At 42.9% G+C, this 22,468-nt stretch overlaps 2 long non-coding RNA genes across 4 annotated transcripts; one reads left to right on the top strand and one right to left on the bottom strand.

The window, feature by feature from the left end:
• Nucleotides 1-10,443: 10,443 nt before the first annotated feature.
• LOC123065424 (uncharacterized) lies at nucleotides 10,444-12,885 on the bottom strand. 3 transcript variants are annotated; one of them, XR_006431036.1, is made up of 4 exons: nucleotides 12,379-12,865; nucleotides 11,879-12,047; nucleotides 11,540-11,789; nucleotides 10,444-10,837 (listed from the first exon to the last, which is right to left on the bottom strand). It is a non-coding gene; the product is annotated as an uncharacterized lncRNA (long non-coding RNA). The 3 variants fall into 3 exon arrangements; XR_006431037.1 differs by lacking the exon at nucleotides 10,444-10,837 and having other exon boundaries at nucleotides 11,340-11,789; nucleotides 12,379-12,581; nucleotides 12,712-12,885; XR_006431035.1 differs by lacking the exon at nucleotides 10,444-10,837 and having other exon boundaries at nucleotides 11,340-11,789; nucleotides 12,379-12,860.
• Nucleotides 12,886-21,275: 8,390 nt separating this feature from the next.
• Nucleotides 21,276-22,210, top strand: LOC123065422 (uncharacterized). The gene is made up of 2 exons (XR_006431034.1): nucleotides 21,276-21,624; nucleotides 21,725-22,210. It is a non-coding gene; the product is annotated as an uncharacterized lncRNA (long non-coding RNA).
• Nucleotides 22,211-22,468: the final 258 nt, after the last annotated feature.

Below are 22,468 nucleotides of genomic sequence, written 5' to 3'. Positions count from 1 at the left end.
TGATAATAGTGTTTGCAATAATATTGAAAGTGGGTTTGGAAGAGTGTCAACTTTAGATCCCACATATTTGGAGAATGTTCGATCTTATGAAATTTTTGATAAAAGTGGGTTTGGAAAGGTCATGAGTTTAGTTAATGTTAATCCCACTATTTTGGAAGAGTGTCAACTTCGCATGCATGTGGATCATGTTGATAATATGCTTTGTGGTATCTATATTTTTGAATTTGCTTATGATCCTACATGTAATTATGATGAGAGAGGAAAATATGGTTGTAGAAATTTTCATGTTACTAAATTTCCTCTCGTTATGTTAAGATTGCTATTGTTTCTTTCTTCTTCCTTGCATATGCTAGATATTGCTTGTCTTGCTAATTTGTTTTCCTATAAAATTCCTATCCATACAAAGTATGCTGGACTTATATGTGTTTGCCACGTGTTTTATGATGCTCTCTTTGTGCTTCAATTCTTGTCTTTCATGTGAGCATCATTGAAATCTTAATGCCTAGCTAAAAGGCTTTAAAGAAAAGCGCTTGTTGGGAGATAACCCAATATTTTTCTGTTTTGCAATAAATAATTCATAGCCTGTAGTTAGATATGGTTTTGTGTTTTAATTAGTGTTTGTGCCAAGTTAAATCTTTAGGATAGCTTACAGTGATAGTTGTGTTGATCCTGCTGAAAAACAGAAATTTTTGCGCCCAGTAAATAATTTCCGGGATTTTATTGAAACGTGCTTTTGATCTTATCTTTTTTATCTTTATTGGTGCACAAATTTCTCAGGTTTTCCTAATTTTTCAGAATTTTTGTAGTTACATAAGTATTCAAGAATTACAGATTGCTACCGATTGTTCTGTTTATGACAGATTCTGTTTTCTATGTGTTGTTTGCTTATTTTGATGAATCTACGGGTAGTCTCGCGGGGTATGAACCATGGAAAAGTTGGAATACAATAGATATTACACCAATATAAATAAAGAATGAGTTTGCAACAGTACCTTAAAGTGGTGATTTATTTTCTTATACTAAGGGAGCTTATGAGATTTTCTGTTGAGTTTTGTGTTGTGAAGTTTTCAAGTTTTGGGTAAGGATTTGATGGACTATGGAATAAGGAGTGGCAAGAGCCTAAGCTTGGGGATGCCCAAGGCAGCCCAAGGTAATATTCAAGGACAACCAAAAGCCTAAGCTAGGGGATGCCCCCGGAAGGCATCCCCTCTTTCGTCTTCGTCTATCGGTAACTTCACTTGAGGCTATATTTTTATTCACCACATGATATGTGTTTTGCTTGGAGCGTCTTGTATGATTTGAGTCTTTGCTGTTTAGTTTGCCACAATCATCCTTGCTGTACACACCTTTTCGGAGAGACATGCATGAATCATGATTTATTAGAATACTCTATGTGCTTCACTTATATCTTTTGAGCTAGGCAATATTGCTCTAGTACTTCAGTTATATCTTTTTAGAGCACGCCGGTGGCTTTATTTTATAGAAGTTGATGAACTCTCATGATTCACTTATATTATTTTGAGAGTCTTTAGAACAATATGGTAATTTGCTTTGGTTATAGATTTAGTCCTAGTATGATAGGCATCCAAGAGGGATAAAATAAAAACTTTCATATAAAGTGCATTGAATACTATGAGAAGTTTGATTCTTTATGATTGTTTTGAGATACGAATATGATGATATTAGAATCATGCTAGTGGAGTAATCGTGAATTTGAGAAATACTTGTGTTGAGGTTTTTTATTCCCGTAGCATGCACGTATGGTGAATTTTTATGTAACGAAGTTGGAGCATGAGGTATTTATTGATTGTCTTCCTTATGAGTGGCGGTCGGGGATGAGCGATGGTCTTTTCCTACAAATCTATCCCCCTAGGAGCATGCCCGTAGTACTTCGTTTCGATGACTAATAGATTTTTGCAATAAGTATGTGAGTTCTTTATGACTAATATTGAGTCCATGGATTATATGCACCCTCACCCTGCCACCATTGCTAGCCTTCTTGTACCGCGCAACTCTCGTCGGTACCATACACCCACCATATACCTTCCTCAAAACAGCCACCATACCTACCTATTATGGCATTTCCATAGCCATTCCGAGATATATTGCCATGCAACTTTCCACCGTTCCATTTATTATGACACGCTTCATCATTGTCATATTGCTCTGCATGATCATGTAGTTGACATTGTATTTGTGGCAAAGCCACCTTTCATAATTCTTTCATACATGTCACTCTTAATTCAATGCACAAATTCCATTTATTTTTTACTACACTACATATGTTGGTAAAGCATTTACCTAAGTTATGGAAAATTCATAATTCATCAGTTATTTTAGATAATACTAAAAAACAAGGTAGAATAAGATACAGAAGTGTAAAAGAAAGTGGATTCATCAGATGATACATGAGTCCCTAATTCCGAATCAAGAGATTTGTTGTGGAATTTGCCAATTGAGTAAAGTAATAATATTAAGAACTAGATCATCTAACCCCATTGAATGAAAAAATGAAATTCAATGTCGGCTTTTTTTTCTCGATCGATGTTCTACGAACAAGAATCTCTTTTTTCCGAATTAAATGGAGAATCCAAGATCTTTTATGTTTTTTACCCCTATACACGAATCTGTTGTCATTCTACTGCAATAGTTGTACTGCAATGATGAATACCTTAAAGTAGGTATAAATTGAAAGAATTTTGCTAAAATGGAAAAGGGCTTTCTTTCTAAAAAAAGACTACTTTACCTTGGTAATATATAGGGAGAAGGGGTCATCTTTTTATTTTTTAGGGATAGGAAAATTTCGTCGATATGGTTCATTTTATATATAGCATAACAATCTTGGGCAAGAGTTTATGATCATATATGTATTCCAACAAGGAAGGAGGATTTTCAATGCGGGATATAAAAACATGTTGCCCTGCCATAATGTGATATGTTTCCAATGCCAATAAAAAGTAACCCACCCAATGGTATTTAACACCCAGAAAACTGCCAAATAAAATGCGCCCCAAGCAGAAATATCACAATGAATTTTTTCTGTTCATATTCATAAGTAAAAAAGATTCGGAATCACAATTCTACTATATGCGTCCAGAGGACTATTTGGAACAATATTCTTCTATAATCCATTACTGCGGGGGTCTTACTAACAGGGCTTCGCTGCACATGACGGGTCTTTGTCAAAAAGCTAACTCCACCCGGCATTTTCATACCCTTTCTTTGGGTGGTATATCGCCTTTAAAAGTCTAAGAGGGTAGTAGGGGGTCTATAGTAGGTAAGATAATTTGCCCTTTGATTTTGATTGAATATACTATTGTTCTGCCCTTACCATGCCCGATACACCACCGGAGGCATTCACATAGAGTCATGTTTTTTTCTAAGCATCGAGTTGTAATTTTTCGAGTTGTAAGTAAATAGAAGTGTGATGATCATTATTAGAGCATTCTCCCATGTGAGGAAATAAAAGAAAGAGGCCAAAGAAGCCAAGAAAAAAAGTAAAAAATGAGAGAAAAGGAGGGAAGGGGCAATGTTACTATCCTTTTTCCACACTTGTGCTTCAAAGTAGCACCATGATCTTCATGATAGAGAGTATCATATTTTGTCACTTTTCATATACTAGTGGGAATTTTTCATTATAGAACTTGCCTTGTATATTCCAACGATGGGCTTCCTCAAAACGCCCTAGGTCTTCATGAGCAAGCAAGTTGGATGCACACCCACTTAGTTTCTTGTTGAGATTTCAAAAACTTATAGCTCTAGTGCATCCGTTGCATGGCAATCCCTACTCACTCACATTGATATTTATTGATGGGCATCTCCGTAGCCCGTTGATACGCCTAGTTGATGTGAGACTATCTTCCTCTTTTTGTCTTCTTCACAACCACCATATTCTCTTCCACCATAGTGCTATATCCATGGCTCACGCTCATGTACTGTGTGAAAGTTGAAAAGGTTTGAGAACATCAAAAGTATGAAACAATTGCTTGGATTGTCATTGGGGTTGTGCGTGATTTGAATATTTTGCGTGATGAAGATGGAGCATAGCCAGACTATATGATTTTGTAGGGATAAGCTTTCTTTGGCCATGTTATTTTGAGAAGACATAATTACCTTGTTAGTATGCTTGAAGTATTATTATTTTTATGTCAATATTAAACTTTTGTTTTGAATCTTACGGATCTAAACATTCATGCCACAATAAATAAAATTACATGGATAAATATGTTAGGTAGCATTCCATATCAAAAAATTTGTTTTTATCATTTACCTACTTGAGGACGAGCAGGAGTTAAGGTTGGGGATTCTTGATACGTCTCCAACATATCTATAATTTTTTATTGTTCCAAGCTATTATATTATCTATTTTGGATGTTTTATATGCATTAGTATGCTATTTTATATTATTTTTGGGACAAACCTATTAACATAGAGCCCAGTTCCAGATTCTGTTTTTTTGCCTGTTTTAGAGTTTCGCGGAAAAGGAATACCAAACGGAGTCCAAACGGAATAGAACTTTCGCGATGATCTTTCTTGGACTAGAAGCAAACCATGAGACTTGGAGATGAAGTCGGAGGAGCCACAAGGCAGCCACAAGGGTGGAGGGCGCCCAGGGGGTAGGGCGCACCCCCCTACCTTATGGGCCCCTCGTGAGTCTCCTGACCTAATTCTTTCGCCCATATATACTCTTATACCCCAAAACCATCAAGGGGAGCCACAAAAACTCTTTTCCACCGCCGCAACCTTCTGTACCCGTGAGATCCCATCTAGGGGCCTTTTCCCGCATACTGTCAGAGGGGGATTCGATCATGGAGGGCTACTACATCAACACCATTGCCCTTCCGATGAAGCGTGAGTAGTTTACCACAGACCTACGGGTCCATAGCTAGTAGCTAGATGGCTTCTTCTCTATCTTTGATTCTCAATACCATGTTCTGCTCGATATTCTTGGAGATCTATTCCATGTAATACTCTTTTGCGGTGTGTTTGTCGAGATCCAATGAATTGTGGATTTATGATCAGATTATCTATGAATATTATTTGAATCTTCTCTGAATTCTTATATGCATGATTTTGTATCTTTGCAAGTCTCTTCGAATTATCAGTTTAGTTTGGCCTACTAGATTGGTTTTTCTTGCAATGGGAGAAGTGCTTAGCTTTGGGTTCAATCTTGTTGTGTCCTTTCCCAATGACAGTAGGGGCAGCAAGGCACGTATTGGATTGTTGCCATCGAGGATAAAAAGATGGGGTTTTCATCATATTGCTTGACTTAATTCATCTACATCATGTCATCTTACTTAATGCGTTACTCCGTTCTTTATGAACATAATACTCTAGATGCATGTTGGATAGTAGACGATGTGTGGAGTAATAATAGTAGATGCAGGCAGGAGTCGGTCTACTTGAAATGGACGTAATGCTTATGTTCATGATCATTACCTTATATATCGTCATACTTATGTGCTCTTCTATCAATTGCTCGGCGGTAATTTGTTCACCCACCGTATTATTTGCTATCTTGAGAGTAGCCACTAGTGAAACCTATGGCCCCCAGGTCTCTTTTCCATCATATAAGTTCTCTTTTCCATCTTATTAGTTTCCGATCTACTATTTTGCAATTGTTTACTTTCCGGAATATAAACCTAAAAAAATTACTTTACCATTTATCTATCTCTATCAGATCTCACCTTTGCAAGTAATCGTGAAGGGATTGACAACCCCTTTATCAAGTTGGGTGCAAGTTTGTTTGATTCTTTTTGCAGGTATTCGGCGTTTTATCTCCTACTGGATTGATACCTTGGTTCTCAAACTGAGGGAAATACTTACTCTACTTTGCTGCATCACCCTTTCCTCTTCAAGGGAAAAACCAACACAAGCTCAAGAGGTAGGAGGGTGCTACTTCACGTGTCGTAGGTTGTTGACGGTGAGGGCACGGTCGTGGGTGCCTTGGAAGTTGGTGATGAATCGCTCATGAAGTTCATCCCACGAAGAGATTGACCCCTTCGGGAGGTGCATGAGCCAGGCACGCGTCGTCCTTGAGATCCATGGGGCACCAATTCGCCATGACCTTGTCGTCGCCGTTCGCCGCCTCGATGCTCAATGCATATAGCGAAAGGAACTCCGCCGGGTCATCGTAGCGCGGGGGCAGCGTTGGCTTGAACTTGACTAGTCAGACCACCTGACGCAGCTCGCTGCTACCTCTTGAGCACTGCGTTGGTTTTCCCTTGAAGAGGAAAGGGTGATGCAGCAAAGTAGCATAAGTATTTCCCTCAGTTTTTGAGAACCAAGGTATCAATCCAGTAGGAGGCTCCTCAAAAGTCCCTCGTACCTACACAAACAAACAAGAACCTCGCAACCAACGTGATAAAGGGGTTGTCAATCTCTTCACGGTAACTTGCAAAAGTGAGATCTGGTAGAGATAATAAGATAAGATAAATATTTTTGGTATTTTTATGATATAGATTGGAAAGTAAAGATTGCTAATAAAATATAGATTGGAAACTTATATGATAAAAGATAGACCCGGGGGCCATAGGTTTCACTAGTGGCTTCTCTCAAGATAGCATAAGTATTACGGTGGGTGAACAAATTACTTTCGAGCAATTGATAGAAAAGTGCATAGTTATGATATTATCTAGGCATGATCATGTATATAGGCATCACGTCCGCGACAAGTAGACCTAAACGATTCTGCATCTACTACTATTACTCCACACATCAACCGACTCCTGCCTGCATCTAAAGTATTAAGTTCATAAGAACAGAGTAACGCATTAAGAAAGATGACATGATGTAGAGGGATAAACTCAAGCAATATGATATAAACCCCATCTTTTTATCCTCGATGGCAACAATACAATACGTGCCTTGTTGCCCCTGCTGTCACTGGGAAAGGACACCGCAAGATTGAACCCAAAGCTAAGCACTTCTCCCATTGCAAGAAAGATCAATCTAGTAGGCCAAACCAAACTGATAATTCGAAGTGACTTGCAAAGATAACTAATCACACATAAAAGAATTCAGAGGAGATTCAATTACTTCCCATAGATAAACTTGATCATAAACCCACAATTCATCGGATCTCGACAAACACACCGCAAAAAGAGTTATATCGAATAGATCTCCAAGAAGATCGAGGAGAACTTTGTATTGAGATTCAAAGAGAGAGAAGAAGCCATATAGCTAATAACTATGGACCCGAAGGTCTATGGTAAACTACTCACAACTCATCAGAGAGGCCTTGGAGATGGTGTAGAGGCCCTCCGTGGTCGATTCCCCCTCCGGTGGAGCGCCCGTGAAAGCTCCAAGATGGGATCTCGCGAATACAGAAGGTTGCGGCAGTGGAAATAGTTTTTCGTTGTGCTCCTGGATGTTCTCGGGGTACGTGGATATATATAGGAGGAAGAAGTAGGTCGGTTGAGCCACGAGGGGCCCACGGGGGGCCCACGAGGGTGGGGTGCACGCCCACCCCCTAGGGCGCACCGGGCACCCTCGTGGCTGCCTCGTTTGTTGCTTACGTCCACTCCAAGTCTCCTGGATTGCATTTGCTCCAAAAAGATCGCTCCCGAAGGTTTCATTCCGTTTGGACTCCGTTTGATATTCCTTTTCTTCGAAACACTGAAATAGGCAAAAAAAACAGCAATTCGGGTTGGGCCTCCGGTTAGTAGGTTAGTCCCAAAAATGATATAAAAATGTAAAGTAAAGCCCATAAACATCCAAAACGGGTAATATAATAGCATGGAACAATCAAAAATTATAGATACGTTGGAGATGTATCACTCGCAGGTGAAGGCACGGCAACCTACAGCACTCACGGGCACGGCGCGCGCAGGAGGAGCGCGGTCCTGGTGCCCACACGCCGCAACCTCCTAAACGGCTCGGTTTGGTGATGGCGCAGCAGCGCAGAGAGCGCACGTGTGTCGTGTTGTGGCCGCTGCACCACCTGGCAGCTGGCCTCGTCCCGCGCCGGGACTGGGGCTCCACGCGGCGGGTTGCGCGGCCACGCTTCACGCTGAGGCTCGGCGTTGTTGCTGCACACGGGAGGTGGTGGAAGCGCGCCATGCGCCACTTCGCCCGCACGAGGTGGGGGACAGAGCGAGTGGGAGGGCGTCGGGGCCTCGCCCGCGGCGTTGACGAGCTCGGTGATGCGACCAAGCCAGGCGTCATAGCCCTCGTTGGCGGGACGAGCGCAGTAGCTCACGCGCCATGAGGAGTGTCGCCTACGCGTTTGCCGGCCCGCGGCGAGCATGGGAAGATGAGGCCGTAACCAGAGTGAATTAAGGCATGGTGGTGCGTCCGTCGCGCAGCATGGACGGCGACAGCAAAGAATCCTGCTGCTCATGAGCGATAGGGTCAGTGAAGGCGTTGGCCGCAGCAAAAACGGAGTTGCAGGGAGCAGCGCCGTCACGGCAACACGAGCCGCACGACACTCAGCACGGGAACGGCAGGCGTCGGCCATGAGGTATGATGGAGTGGGGCGGAGTGAGGCAAAAGAGCTTCAACACACCCCTACCTATCACGCCAAATGTCGGAATCAAGGCTCCATGGACCCAAACAAGGTTCGAACTCTGTGGCGTGTGCGAAGGACCCTGCAAAACAACGGCTCGCTACTCACTGTCTCAACGCAAAGCTTCGCCGTGCTCCAGCGAATGGGGAAGGAATGAGACACAGAGATTTACCCAGGTTCGGGCCACCTTGCGGTGTAAAACCCTACTCCTGCTTTGTGGTGGATTGCCTCACGAGGAGGATGGGTATGAACTGGTACAAGGGATGAACTGCCTCGTGAGGGCTCAAGGCTCGACTTCTCACTACGGTGGAGACTAACCTATATTTATAGTGGCCTTGGTCATCTTCCCTCATGGCTTGGGCGGGAAGGGATGCCACAGCGGCCAACTTTGAAGGGGGACAGGAGTACGCCCTATCCTGACTAAAGGTGGTCTTCGCTTGCAAAGCTTCTGGACCTGACGCGATGGTGGGCTCTATGATGACCTCCGTCCTTCCGAGTGCGTGGTCTTGGTGTTGTTGCACTAGAATGAAAACCTTTGGGGGATTCCTTGGGGAACCCGCGTACGTCCTTGCCTCCTTAGCACCAAAGAGGAAATTGTCCTCGCCTGAGCCCGCTGGCGCCCTGCTAGCCTTGGTCATCATGGCCCACGTCACCGCGCGCCTCGCGAGGTGGGGTGCAAGCCTAGAGATGCCCGCCCCTCGGGAGGTTGCTTCCTAGGAGGTCCTGATGTCGTTCGCCTCGCGAGGCGGGGGACCTTGCGAGGGTCTTGCTCGTGAAGTCCTGGTGCTGGGACGAGTCGGGCCGTCGGTGGAGCCACGCGCTGGGTCGTAGGCAGACGGGTTTGGGTACCCCCAGTCCCAGAACCCCGACATGGACGAATGGTTCGGAAAGGCTGCCTTGCAAACACATTCTATATGTATTGATTCATCTGAAATATCTGAAATACCTATGTGCCACATCCTTAAGAGGATGTCCAAAGTTGCGAGAGGTGGGCTGCCTGCATAGCACAAGAGTGACATGTTTGGCTGGGGTTGGTCAGGGTTAGAGCAGCGTGCTAGGTATAGTCAACTCAGTATAACAGGTGCAGAGCTTTCCATGTTGCGTCAAATGATGCATTCGTGTTCGATGAGTTAACGCAGTGTCTCAAGAATATAATAGCGAAGCAAAAGGTCCCCAATGATGAAGCTGTTGGTCGTAGAAGGAATGTGCATGACGAGGCCCGTGAGCCGGAACGAGGAGTCGATGTTATAGGTGATCCTGTTAAAGTTGCCACAAAGGGCACACCTAAGCAGAGCAAGACAGGGTGGTCAAAGAATGATCCAAATGTTATAAAAAATGGAAGAACAAAATCTTATTCCGAGAATAAAACTGGTCCTCTTTGCGGCATAGGCCGCAAAGAGGGCCATAGACGGCAAACGTGCAAACTGAATGAAAAGTAAGTTTTACATTTGAGTTGCCTGTTTTTATCTTATATTGTTCTTAAAAAAATTCTGACGAGTTGTTTACATTTTGATGTGTAGGTACGAGGCTTAGAGATGGAGTTTCATTCATCGAAACAAGGCAGAGAGTTAAAATTAGCATGTTATTCAGATGCTAGACATAATATATATGTGTGAGACAATTTTATTGAAGTCTTTTGAGACAAAATTTTCAACGTTTTATTATGCCTTTTGTGTGAGATGATATGATACATGTGTATCGAACTATTATTGCTGCTATTTTGTGAGACCAAATGTTAAAAGTGTGTGCAATTATTATTTGCTAAGTTATATGTGTGTGAAACGAAAATCTGCTTCTGAGCCCGGGCTCAAATGCTCCCTTTATCTGCACCCTCCGAGCACATGAAGATTCGCGCCTGCAGTGGTATTTCCAGCCGTATCCGCACCGTACGCCAACTTAGAAAAAAGATCCCATCGAGTCATTATGATAGGTAGGTGGCCTCACTGTTTCGCCGGAACAGCAGTTTGGTGCACGGACCTGAACCATTCCCGAGCCGTAACTTCGGCGGAAGTACTGACGGCCACCAAACAATCCCGCTTGATTAACCAAGTTGCTTATGCCTATGTCGAAAGGCTATTCCCAATCAGACCGCGCAGGCTCAGGTGCCAGCAGCTGTCCATCACGCACACCCCGCCGCGAGTATCGCTCCTGCTACAAATCAGTTCAGCCCGCCCTAGTTAATCAGGTCGTTAAGCCAGCCGTGGTGCCAGTAGGAGTGTACGACGTATCTCATGCTGTTGTCGTCCTGCTTGTCGAAGTTGCCAATCTTATGGTCACTGGTTTAGTCCTCTGCTTTATCGTTATGATGTACTTTCTTCGTTTCTTTTTAGTCTGCATATAAAATTTAATCAATCAAATTTTCTTAACTTTGACTAAGTTTATAAAAAAAAATATGAAGATTCAAAATATGAAATCAATATTATTAGATACATTATGAAATTAATTTTCATACCATATAGCCTTAGTAATATAGATGTTGATTTTCTTTTACGAATTTAGTCAAATTTTATAAAGTTTGGCTTTGACCAAATTTTATATGCAGACTAAAAAAAATGAAGGGAGTACTTACTCCGTCCCATGATATAAGATCATTTTGCAAGCTATATTAACTTGTAAAATGGTCTTATATTATGGGACGGGTACTTTGGGTCAAGCAACTATGTTAAGTGTGTTTACTACTTAGTTGTGGCAGTGAGATGGCACAAATATATGCAAAGGGTGGCTCCCTTGGTAGCCTGTTTGTACACGATCGTTGTAACCCATCAACTAATGTACTGCTCACTTAAGGTTATGTGATGCCTAATACTAGTATAAGTTAATTACCTTTGTTCTTTTTTTTTGCGGATGAATTACCTTTGTTCTTGACATTCGACTTGAGTGTATACCATGTTTTGGATATCATACACATGTTTTGCCCAGCTCACACATACGTGTGGCTATTGGGCTGAGCGATTAAGATGAGCATGCCCAGTTCAAAAGAAAAAAGAATCTACCGGAACCTCATCTCCTCTTCTTGCATAGGCGAAACCTCACCTCCCCTGTACAGCAAGTGCCGGCATTCACCCACCACTCCCACAAGTCACAAATTCGAATGTCGCTTCGCCTATCCTGGAACTAGGACCGATGGAGTTTGCAAACTACCTTCGGGCTCAGTACCCTAATCTTGCAGTCCAGTCTAAATCCAAAATTAAGAAAGTCCGCGTGCATTCTAAACATTTTCATGTAACTATGGAAGTATCCGGGAACACTTTACTGATAGCGTCCTCCATGGCTCTGTTCTGGTCTGCATAATAAGAGTACACAATTCAGCACAAAAGTTCAGCCAACTCAGGCATTCAATCTGCTCTTGCCATACCTAATACCAAAGCCTACCTCGAACATAGGTTGTAGAAGTGTTCACCTAGCGAGTCAAAGCTTATCCCCAACTCAGGCTTTATCACACACTTAGAAAGCTTCTGCATACTGCCTAATTAATTTCTCCAACGTGCTCATCCTCAACAGGCATGGGGTTCTGTCTAGTGAAGCACTGACTAGCCTCAACCTGCAAATCATTCGGCAGACATCTCAAAAACATGCAGGACTGCATCAATATTTTTGTTTTCAGTCAGCCAACATTGCAAACATGCTTATTCTGCTCAAAACAGCCAGTAGTAGCATCTGCGCAGCTCTATTCTTTTACCCACATCATTACTGATAGCAAATTACCCAGTCGTAAGAATTTTGGCAAGATAACTCATCCAGGAATGCGAGTACTGAACACTACAGCACAACTTCATCATACATTTTCTATGCATGCGACCTCAACGAATTTCGTTCTTTATTAAGAACTAAAATTCTGAAACAGCACGATCGAAGCGAAAATAGGAAGTCACCTCTTCGTACAGCCTGGAGCCTCTGGGTTAACCTTCCCGGTTGACTGCGCGGACTGCGTCGGGGTAGTGTTCTTCCTTCCCCTGGCCTGGCAGACACTTCTGTGCGATCTGCGGTTCCCCACGTCCTGTACGCAGCCGGATGCACAATTCCTGAATGGCTCCACCCCGCGGCAGTACAGCGAGGGGCGCCGGATTTGGTTGCTCTGCAACGAATTCCTCTCGCAGTGGAAACATGGTATCGAATCGTCTCAGAGTTGCTTTACCGCGGACAAAATCGCGAATAATGCACAAATAAAACGCAAAAGGACGACCGAGGCAAACAGGCTTGCGCACCTGTCGACTGCATCTAGAAGGGATTCCAAGCCGTCGGCCTTCATGTCTTCGCCGCGGGTGGAACCAGTCGCCGGCGCCTCCATGGGTCTAACAGCGAGCTCTGCCTTCTTTTTTTTTTTGAGAGGAACAGCGAGCACTGTCTTGGTTTAACACGAGGCAGCCTCGACCAGAACCATCTACCAGGGAAAATATCCTGTGATACGGTGCATGGCATGATACCGTGCTCCGAGCTTACATGGTACGTCCGATCTACATGGAGGGCGTGGGATCAGCTCACTTGTGTTTTTACTCATACCTCCCTGTATATTTCCATCTTGCCTCCCAGAAAAGCTGCGCGTACTTGCAAAGTCGTAACATTTCTGCACGTCTCACTTTCTCAGCAACAAGTCTTTGTTCCTGTCCGCTGCCATTCATCAAGATTCAGCCCGCTGGTAAAGCAAAGTATTTTAATCCCATTAACCCAAAATAGAAAGATAGAAAGACCGAAACTCCCACTAACATTGAACGGTGCACAGTACACTGTTGCTCATACAGTTAGCGGAAAAGTAATCGTACATTGTTAGATCAGGATGTATGGGTTAATCAGCACATGCATGTAGTAATTATATTTGTTCTTAAATAACAAGGTAAGTAAGGGGGCGGCGGCGTTTTGGCTCCCGGGTGAACAATACCTTTTTTAATTTTTTGAACAATTTTGAAAAACTTTGTAGATGATCGTGTTGGTGTCGCAAGCATCCTTGAGAATTTTCATGAGGAACGGAGCAGCGGTGTTTCGTCGGTGAAAAAAACAAAATTACGGTGACATTTGGTCTTTGATTTTTTTTTTGTGCAGGCGAAAATGCTTATACATCAAAATTTGCACGTGGCATTTGTCTGGGACAAAGATCACAAAAAAATTGTCTCAATTCGTTTGACATTTGAAAAAAAAAAATTGGGCCCCGGGAGCAAAGACTGGACACAAACTGATCGTTCCAACATGAGCTACTCAAGGATCCTCAAAAAATAAGAAATAAATCATGAGCTTACTCAATAATTACAAGCAGAGTAATCTCTTTTTCGTTGCGTTGCTCACTTCTCCCGAAAGCTACATATAGGTTTATTTCTTTTGGAATCGGATGATGTATTTCTAGTGTGATCTAGCTTTTTTACTTCATCTATGTGAATGAAACTGAAATGACCGTCCCGCAAAAAAAAGAGGCGATAGTGACATGACGTAAGGCTAAGTTGCAAACCAGCAATTTACAAAAGTTTTAAGGTCTCCTTCGTACATTTAGCAGTGGATTGTGTGGATGTTCAATCCTGTCCCTAGGGCACAGATCAAACGGACCACATCTTCTTGTATCACCGTATCATACTAGGGTTGGTATCACTAGATATGCACTCGTGGATCTACCATCCAAAATTTAATTTTGCAAGGGACCCCCAACCACCACACGTGTGCGCTTGCACGTTGTGCACTGGACGGCTCAATTCGGCGAGCAACGTTCTGTGCCTAAGGCTCAGCTCTCCTCCGTGACGGACCAACCCCATGCGCCTACGACCGGCCCCACATAGCGCACCAATAGCCTCCGTATACCTCTTTTCCAATGAACCAGCTCTAACACATCTGCCACACTTTACCAGATCCCAACGCGCCAGCCAACGTTTAAGATATCAGGTCCAGCTGAGCCCGAGCACCAAATTGCCTCGTCTGTGTGAAACTATTATTGTTGCTATGTTAATCTGTGACAGTTTGTATTATTGTTGTCATTATTATCAGTCTAACTAGCACAACATATATGATCAAAATAACAGCGTTGTTCGCAGCGGTGATTTTTTTTAAAAGCCCACGCCGTCCTCGGTCAGCGCTAACGGGAGGGGCCAGCGGCGCCGCGGGGAACAACAGGGCAGGGAACAGCGGGCGATCAAGTGAGCTTATGAGGGGACGGCGACGCGGCTATTTAAGTCGGTCGGTGCGTCCCTCAACTGGCGAGGTGGGACTAAACTGGTGAACCGCCGTCGGTCATAAGCGGGAGTCACGACGGAGCGGGCCAGTGGGGCGGCATTGTGTGGGTCGGCCCAGTAAAGGAGCCAGGGCGAGGGCGTGGGGGGCGCTGCCGCCGTTCGTCTGTCAGCCCAGTAACGACACACATCTGCGGCGTGGGCTGGCCTATTAAGGACATCTGGGGGCGGGATGGGGCATTGCGCGGTGCACGCCGCATAGTTTTAGTCCCACCTCGCCCGTCGAGAGACGCAACCACCGGTTTATATACCTAGGTCGACGTCCCCTTTGTAAGCTTACTTCCTTACCCGCCCCTGATTGCCCCGTTGCTCGCCGCCGTTGTGCCGTCCCGCGGCCGAAAGGCCGTCCCTTTCGCCAATTGGCTTGATCGGGGCGGTTCTAGTAATGCTTGTGTGGGCCCGGCGGCTGAGGGGGTTTTCTTTTTTCTTTTTTAGATTTTTAACATAGATTATTTTTTATGTTAGATTAAATTTATGACAATAGTCATGACAGCAGTAATACATTGCAAAAAATTATCACATATCACGCTTAAACAATGGACATGTTCACTGTGAATCAAATGAGCCCGTAGAAGAAAGAATTTTAAAGTGCCATGTCTAGTATCCTTTAAACAACCGACAAGTAGCATCACGAATAAACTCAAAATGCCATGTCGCATTACAATCCAACAAAGTAACAAGTACCCAACAACGACAGGGAAACCTTCTGCGGGACTAAAACCCTACAGCAATGCTAATACTTATGCCTTCTTCATGATTTTAACAATTTTCATCTTAACCTTATCTAATGTGTTGGCCTCTGAAATATGGTACTAAGATGTTATCCTAGCCTCAAATGTGGTGGCTTTGGATAAATAACTCAAAATTTGTAGAAGAAATCAAACCATAAGGCTCGTACACTCCTTTCCTTCACCAAGCATAGCTTGGTTTCTACATGGCTGTGGAGACGCGTCATTGGTCGGAGAAGAGGCGATGAGATGAAGAAGACAGCTAGCCGTGAAAGATAGAGGCAACGTTTTTCTTTATGCTCGGCTAAAAATAAAGAAGTTCAGGGTTGTTTTCCTAATACTTCAAAATTACCACGGAATCTGAAATACCACATCTTCTTAAACTTCAGTACTACTTTCATCCAATAACTTCAAAGTATTAAATACCATAGTTTTTTTTTAGAAACCACGGTATTTCTAGAATACTTCAAAAATACTTTGCAAACAAACGGGCCCTTAGATATATACTAAATGGATCTCTCTATTGAAGCACATAGAACTGAGTAGCCTGTTGGTGTTACAATATTTTGTTTGTTATTCTGCTTTCCTATCCACGGTCAGACAAAACAAATAAAGCAAGTATATGATGGATCGCAAATTAAATATCCAAAATTGACAATGAGTGGTCCAGAAATACAAACATATACCAAAGATATGGGCAGGTATATTTTATTCTTGGTCCTTCGTGTAGAATTTTGTCTTGGTCTCCAGGAGAACCAAGTGACTCCACAATGAAATATTATTTGTATAATTGTCAACTGAAGTTGACGGGGGGAAATAATAGTACAAAACAGTGTGTCCATTTGTATGACATCAATGTATAATGTACTTCTGGAATTGCGTAGATAGAGAAAATCATTAAGTAAGAAACAACATATACTGTAGGAACCAAAAAACCTTTAAGGAAAAGTATAATAATCTTACCTTAACTCTATACTTATCTGCTGTGACAGAATAAAATCCTTTGCAATAGCAAATGGATCTTTGCTATTTTTGCCACAACTCTAAAAGTTCCTAAAATACCATGTATAATGGACACTTCATTACCTTCTAGAGAGCAAAAACATGTCAGTTGGCAATGGTACAAAATAACATGTACAGAAAGTTGGAACTAATACGGTGTGTTTGCCGATGACAGCCGGCCAAAATCTAACTTTTTTTTGGCAAAAAAACTAACATTTTGTTGTCAGCGTATGAAAGCATTCTATAGTAGAGTGGATGGCATTCTATAGGTAGAGATATGTTTCTTCAAATAGATAAAAAAATAATTTACCTACCTCGCTCCCCACGATCTACATGAGCATTCCCATAGTTCGCAACTCTCATGTGTGTGATGAGTATCCGATGTACACCAAAATCTGAATATGTCGCCTTGACTTTATGATATCTAATCGATGAAAAGAATAAACACATTATATTTATGAGGATACAGATGCAAGCTAGACCATTAAAATAAGAGGTGCGCTTCGGTACAACCCCCCTCCCCCAAAACGTATAAGGGGTAGGGCGGTCATTTCACAGGCCGTAGTAAAATACCCGTCCGCCGTACGCGCGCCCGCGTCGCCGTACGGCCCTATCGCATACGCCCGCCCGTCCATGCCTCCGTCCGGTGTATGCCCGCCCGCCCGCCCGCTGCGTACGCCCGTGTGGTTTGAGTGGGGAAAAAACGCCCGATCGGGTGAACCCTATCATCCGGTCGCCTCAGCCGCCGCCGCCGCCGTCTCCGGCAATACCTGGCGGACAGAAAAAAAATGTCGCTGGCAGCACGTAGTAATACCGACGCGTTCTGCGTGACTCGCCGGCGACAACCGCCTAGGTCGGAAAGACGCCGCCGCCGTTGTTTGCTCGTCGTGCTGCTCGCCTTCAAGCCTCCCGCTAATCTCAACACTATTGTCATGTCTGACGAAGGCAACGAGGTAGGCGAGCCGCTAGCATAGTGATTTGAATGGCAACGAATTTTGTTGCGACAATGTTACATGTTGTTTTTATGGATCTTTGATTATATATAAACGTGTATAGATGGAGGCGGAAATCGGATATGATGGTGATGATGGCGGTAGCGAGGAGGGATCATTGTCATTGGATGAAGGCGAACATGACGGGGATAATTATATAAGTTTGGATGAGTCTTATAGTGGCAATGTAAGTGGTCTGCATGTTATCTAGCATATTAAATACAAGCATCCAAACAGCGTCAAATTTGCATCCGCACACAAGTGTTGTCAATATTTTTGGTGATTGGTTGGACGGTATTCCAAATAGTTTCAAAACGCTAATAAGGGTGGGAGCGTATGCCTTAATTTGGTCGCTTTGGCTATGTAAAAATGATTTGATTTTCAATGAAAAAAATGCTTCTTCTTTGCAGGTTATTTTCCGGTGTACGCACTCGCTACGTACGTGGTCTATTCTACAACGACCGGAGTACCAACCGCTGTTCAAGACGGTGTGTACGCGATTGGAGCAGGTGGTTATGGAGATTTTTTCCAGGCATGGGTGGCAGCATAACCTTTGGATCGACCCACCACCTCCTTCGACATAGGCATAGTGTCGGTCTATGGGACTCTACTATTGTCGTTTTGTCGGTTTTTATTTGATGATTTTTTTTGGTTGGACTTTCGGATTTGCTGTGTGCATCCTAGTTATGCAGAGGCTGGGTGTTACTCATAATGTTTTGTATCCACTTGATGCTACATTTTGAATTAATAAAATCGCCCTTTATCAAAAAAAATACAGCATCCGCGATGACACTAATACGTACTTGTTTGACTTTGCACAGGTAGGAGGGGATGATGACAATGAGGATACGGATGTAGATGATTCATATGCCGAAAGCAGTAGCCATGTAAGTTTAAATTATGCAGGTTCGTTTAAAGTGACATGAAAAATGCTTCAAATCTTATATATCATATTTAAAAATTGGGCAGATGGATGTGGAAGGGTACTATGAGTGGAATTTTTTTGATGATGCAAGTGACGAAAACGATATTGATGCATCTTATAATAACAGCTCGACCAAAATAAGTAGTGCAAAGTGAATATATATGATAGTCCTCATACAACAAGTTACTGACATGTAAGGTTGTTTGTACTTTTTTCAGGAAAAGGTTGGTGGGCCGTGCGAAAATGATGATGATGCCAATGGTGATGAGTGCAATTTTGACGATGCGTACGATGAATACTAGCAAGAGTCACTGGACAGGCATTGGATGGTGATGTCCACGACGTTCAGGTCGGACGAGGAGGCATATGATTTCTATAACGACTATGCGAAAAAGCGTGGATTCAGCATTAGGAAGGACAACTTGAAATACGCGAAGGGTGTCAGCGCACCTAAGCGCTTAAGGAGGTTTCTCTGTTTGAGGGCTGGAAAACGGCAGGCCAAGCTTTGTACCATGGAAGGTAGGAAGCGTAGGCTGAGAGCGGAGACTCGGTGTTATTGTGATGCCCATCTAACTGTGAAGCTTGATAGAGAGCGCTCCATTTGGTATGTCAGCAGTTTCAGCGATGATCATAGTCACATTCTTGCTAGACCGGATGAAGTTACATATCTCCAGTCTCATAATCAGATAAAGGAATACCAGAAGCTCGAGATCTTAGCAATGGCAGGTGCTGGGCTCAGAAAACATATGATTTATGACAACATCGTTAGCAGGTATGGATCATATGCAAGAGCTGGTTTCGGGAGGAGGAAGCTTTATAACATGTGCTATAGGGAAAAATGAAGTTGCTAGCAAAGGGTGATGCAGACACAGCGACCGGGATCATGATGACCAGAAAGGTAAGGGATCCAGACTTTTTCTTTGACCATACTGTTGACGCACAAGGCAAGCTGAAGAACCTGTTCTGGTGTGATTCTCAGTCACGTCGGGATTACCTTGACTTCAGAGATGTAATCGTCTTTGACAGCACTTATAAGATGAATAGGTACGAAATGCCATTCATACCTTTTGTTGGTTTAAACAATCATCATTGCACCACTATGTTCGGTTGTGTTGTTGTGTCAGATGAGACCGAGGATACATATGTTTGGGTGTTGCAAACCTTCTTGAGAGCTCACTGTCAGAAGAAGTCGAGGTCTGTAATTACTGACGGTGACGCAGCCATGATAAGGGCCATCAGGAAGGTCCTTACTGACGTCTGGCATCGACTTTGTTTGTGGCATATAGAGAAGAACATGCAGAAACACCTCCACCACAAGTCCCTTAAGGAGTTCAGGTCTCTTATTTACTATGCTACTTCACATGATGAGTTTGAGGCAAGATGGGCAGCATTTAAAGCTAAATGGGAGTCGGAAAAAACTGAAACATGGTTGCGTAGGATGTACAGGAAGAAAAGGCTTTGAGTTGCGTCATATCTCACCGGTGGGTTCTTCCTTGGTATGCGGAGTAACCAGAGGAGCGAGAGTCTGAACTCTTGCCTTCATATGCATCTTGACTCTCGGATTACAATTGTTGATATGGTTGTGCATTATGAGAACTGCATTGTTCGGCTCTGTGAAAATGAGTCGTACGACGACTGCATGGCCACACAAACACTCCCGGTAGCAGTACTCGACGACTTCAAATGCATTGAGAAAGCCGCTGCCTCTGACTTCACAGTTGTGAACTTTTACCTCTTGCATAAAGAAATGAAGAAAGCAGCGGATCTTAAGATCATAGATAGACTCAGTGGAGCCATCAGTCAGAGATTTATAGTGGCATGCAAAAATAACAGGCAACTGAGATTCAAAGTGGACTATACACCTACTAACTCAGAAGAAACAGTGAAGTGCAATTGTGATAGTATGAAACGTAAAGGTCTCCCATGCAAGCATGTTCTTTATGTCTTGGCCAGGTTGAACGTGAAGGACTTACCTAAGTGCTTAGTGCTGTGAAGATTCACCAAGAATGCTAGAGGTGGACTGCCCGTGAAGCGCATTAGCGATCTCTTTGCATGGGGATGGGCAGGTACTGAGGAGAGAACTAAGTACAGTGAGTTGACTATTTTGTCTACGGAAGCATCTCATGTGTCATGTCATAAACCATTTCTATTTGACAAACTGAAGGCTGCTCTCGAGGATGTAATAGCAAACAAGGACGTTGAGGAGGAATAATATGTGAGACAACATAGGGTTGCGCATGACGATGCTTTTATGCCGGATCGAGATCATGTTTTTGTTGGTGATCAACAGAAAGTCACTACGAAAGGAGCACCGAAAGGGCAGAATAACAAAGGCCGTGGTAAGAAACCTGGCGTGACTAAAAACGGTAGACCTAAAGGTTTCAATGAGAAACCTCCTCCACGCCTATGCGGTTTATGCAGGACAAAAGGTCATTTCAAGAACAACTGTCATGTGAATCCTAAGTATGTGTACATGTTTTTTTTAATGTAGTTTTGTTCTTTAGTTTATTGTTTACGAAAATTTTGATATATATTATGATCTTTCTATGCAGGAACATGGCATGATGATGATATAGCAGAGACTGTTTGAATAAGTGGAACAATTCCTTAAATAGAGTTGATAATTTATTTGGTTGTAATAAAGAATTGTACTTATAAATTTGTTTCGGCACATAGCTACGGGAGACTTGTAATCGGTGTTTACTTATGTCATATTTGTTGGCACTATACTCGTTGTTTTTAATATGATATGCGACATACACATTTTTACTTTAGAATATATATTTGTTCGCGCTAAAGTCATTGTTTTTAATATGATTTGTGATATATACATTTTCTATTTAAAAATGTATCATTTCACACACACACACACACACACACACACACATATATATATATATATATATATATAGGAAAATGGGTTAGTACTCCTAGGAGTACATACTCCCTCCTTCCTCTATCATTAATTATCTTTTTTTTCATGAATGTCCTTGATTAGCGACGTGTTCGGTTCACAATTGTCAAACCCGAGGCATGACTATATAAATTAGCAAACACACCGATTTTTCGGGCCCTCTCGCATCTAATCCTTCCCTCGGCTTCACACATCCTGAACTGCAGCAGCCGGCCCCTGGATACACTTCAGCGCGGAACCGCGGCGGCCACCGCTATCACTCCCCGGCGACCGATCCAAATTGCAGCTTCCATTGGCCAACGGATCAGAGAGCGCGAGACCAGCCGGATCCGAGGTTTATTTTAATCAAAGGTCAGTGATTTCTCTTGGACGTTCTGTGCGTGTTGATTCCCTGTTCTAGATCCGTAGCATGTTCCAATCCATTAACCAAAATTGTATTGCTTTCTTCTAGATCTGAAGAGGAGCGTGCGCCCCGTTCAGGATCTGATTGTTTGCTGACTAGTTAATTTTTGTGGATGAGAGAATTTTCTGGTGCTTTGTGGATGTCCTGCTGGATGGAGGCTGGATGTCTCACGTGGAAGAATTGATTCATGTGGCTTGTGGGGGTGAATGGCGTAGCATCCCATCGTCGATCTTCAGCACACTCTGTTGATCCTACCGCTAGCGGCGCCCAGTCAGCCGTAAACAGATCAACATATTTCTTTAATTATTTTTGTTAGTGGACATATGATCAAATGGATTCACAAATAGTGATTTCAGCTGCTATTTCTTCTTTGGGAAAGTAGTATATACCCAACAAAAAGGAACAGTACCTCTGGTTTCTAGTTTAATCACTATGTTGAAACCTTTGGTTGAAGGATCAAGAACGGCACCTTGCTGCCATCTTCTTTATATGTTCAGTATTGTCTCAATATGAAATTGCTGCTAGAATTTTCTATTTTGGAAAGGAACATACATTTCCCACTTCAACAAGTGCTGTATTTTTCTGCGGAGACATACGACCACATTACAAAATGTATTACACATGTTGTTTCATCTAACTTTTCACATACTCTTTTATTGTATACTTTCATCTAACTTTTCTTATAACTCATTGCAGAGACTAAACTCTCACATAAGACCAACATATACCCATGTAAAAGAACTAGGAGTATATTCTCCGTCACTAAAGAACAAGTATATACTCCCCTAAAAA

This window comes from Triticum aestivum, chromosome 3B (genome assembly GCF_018294505.1).
Source record: "Triticum aestivum cultivar Chinese Spring chromosome 3B, IWGSC CS RefSeq v2.1, whole genome shotgun sequence".
Classification (NCBI taxonomy): Eukaryota; Viridiplantae; Streptophyta; class Magnoliopsida; order Poales; family Poaceae; genus Triticum; species Triticum aestivum.
The sequence above is the reverse complement of the archived record's forward strand: the minus strand, read 5'-3'. Positions and strand labels throughout refer to the sequence as shown.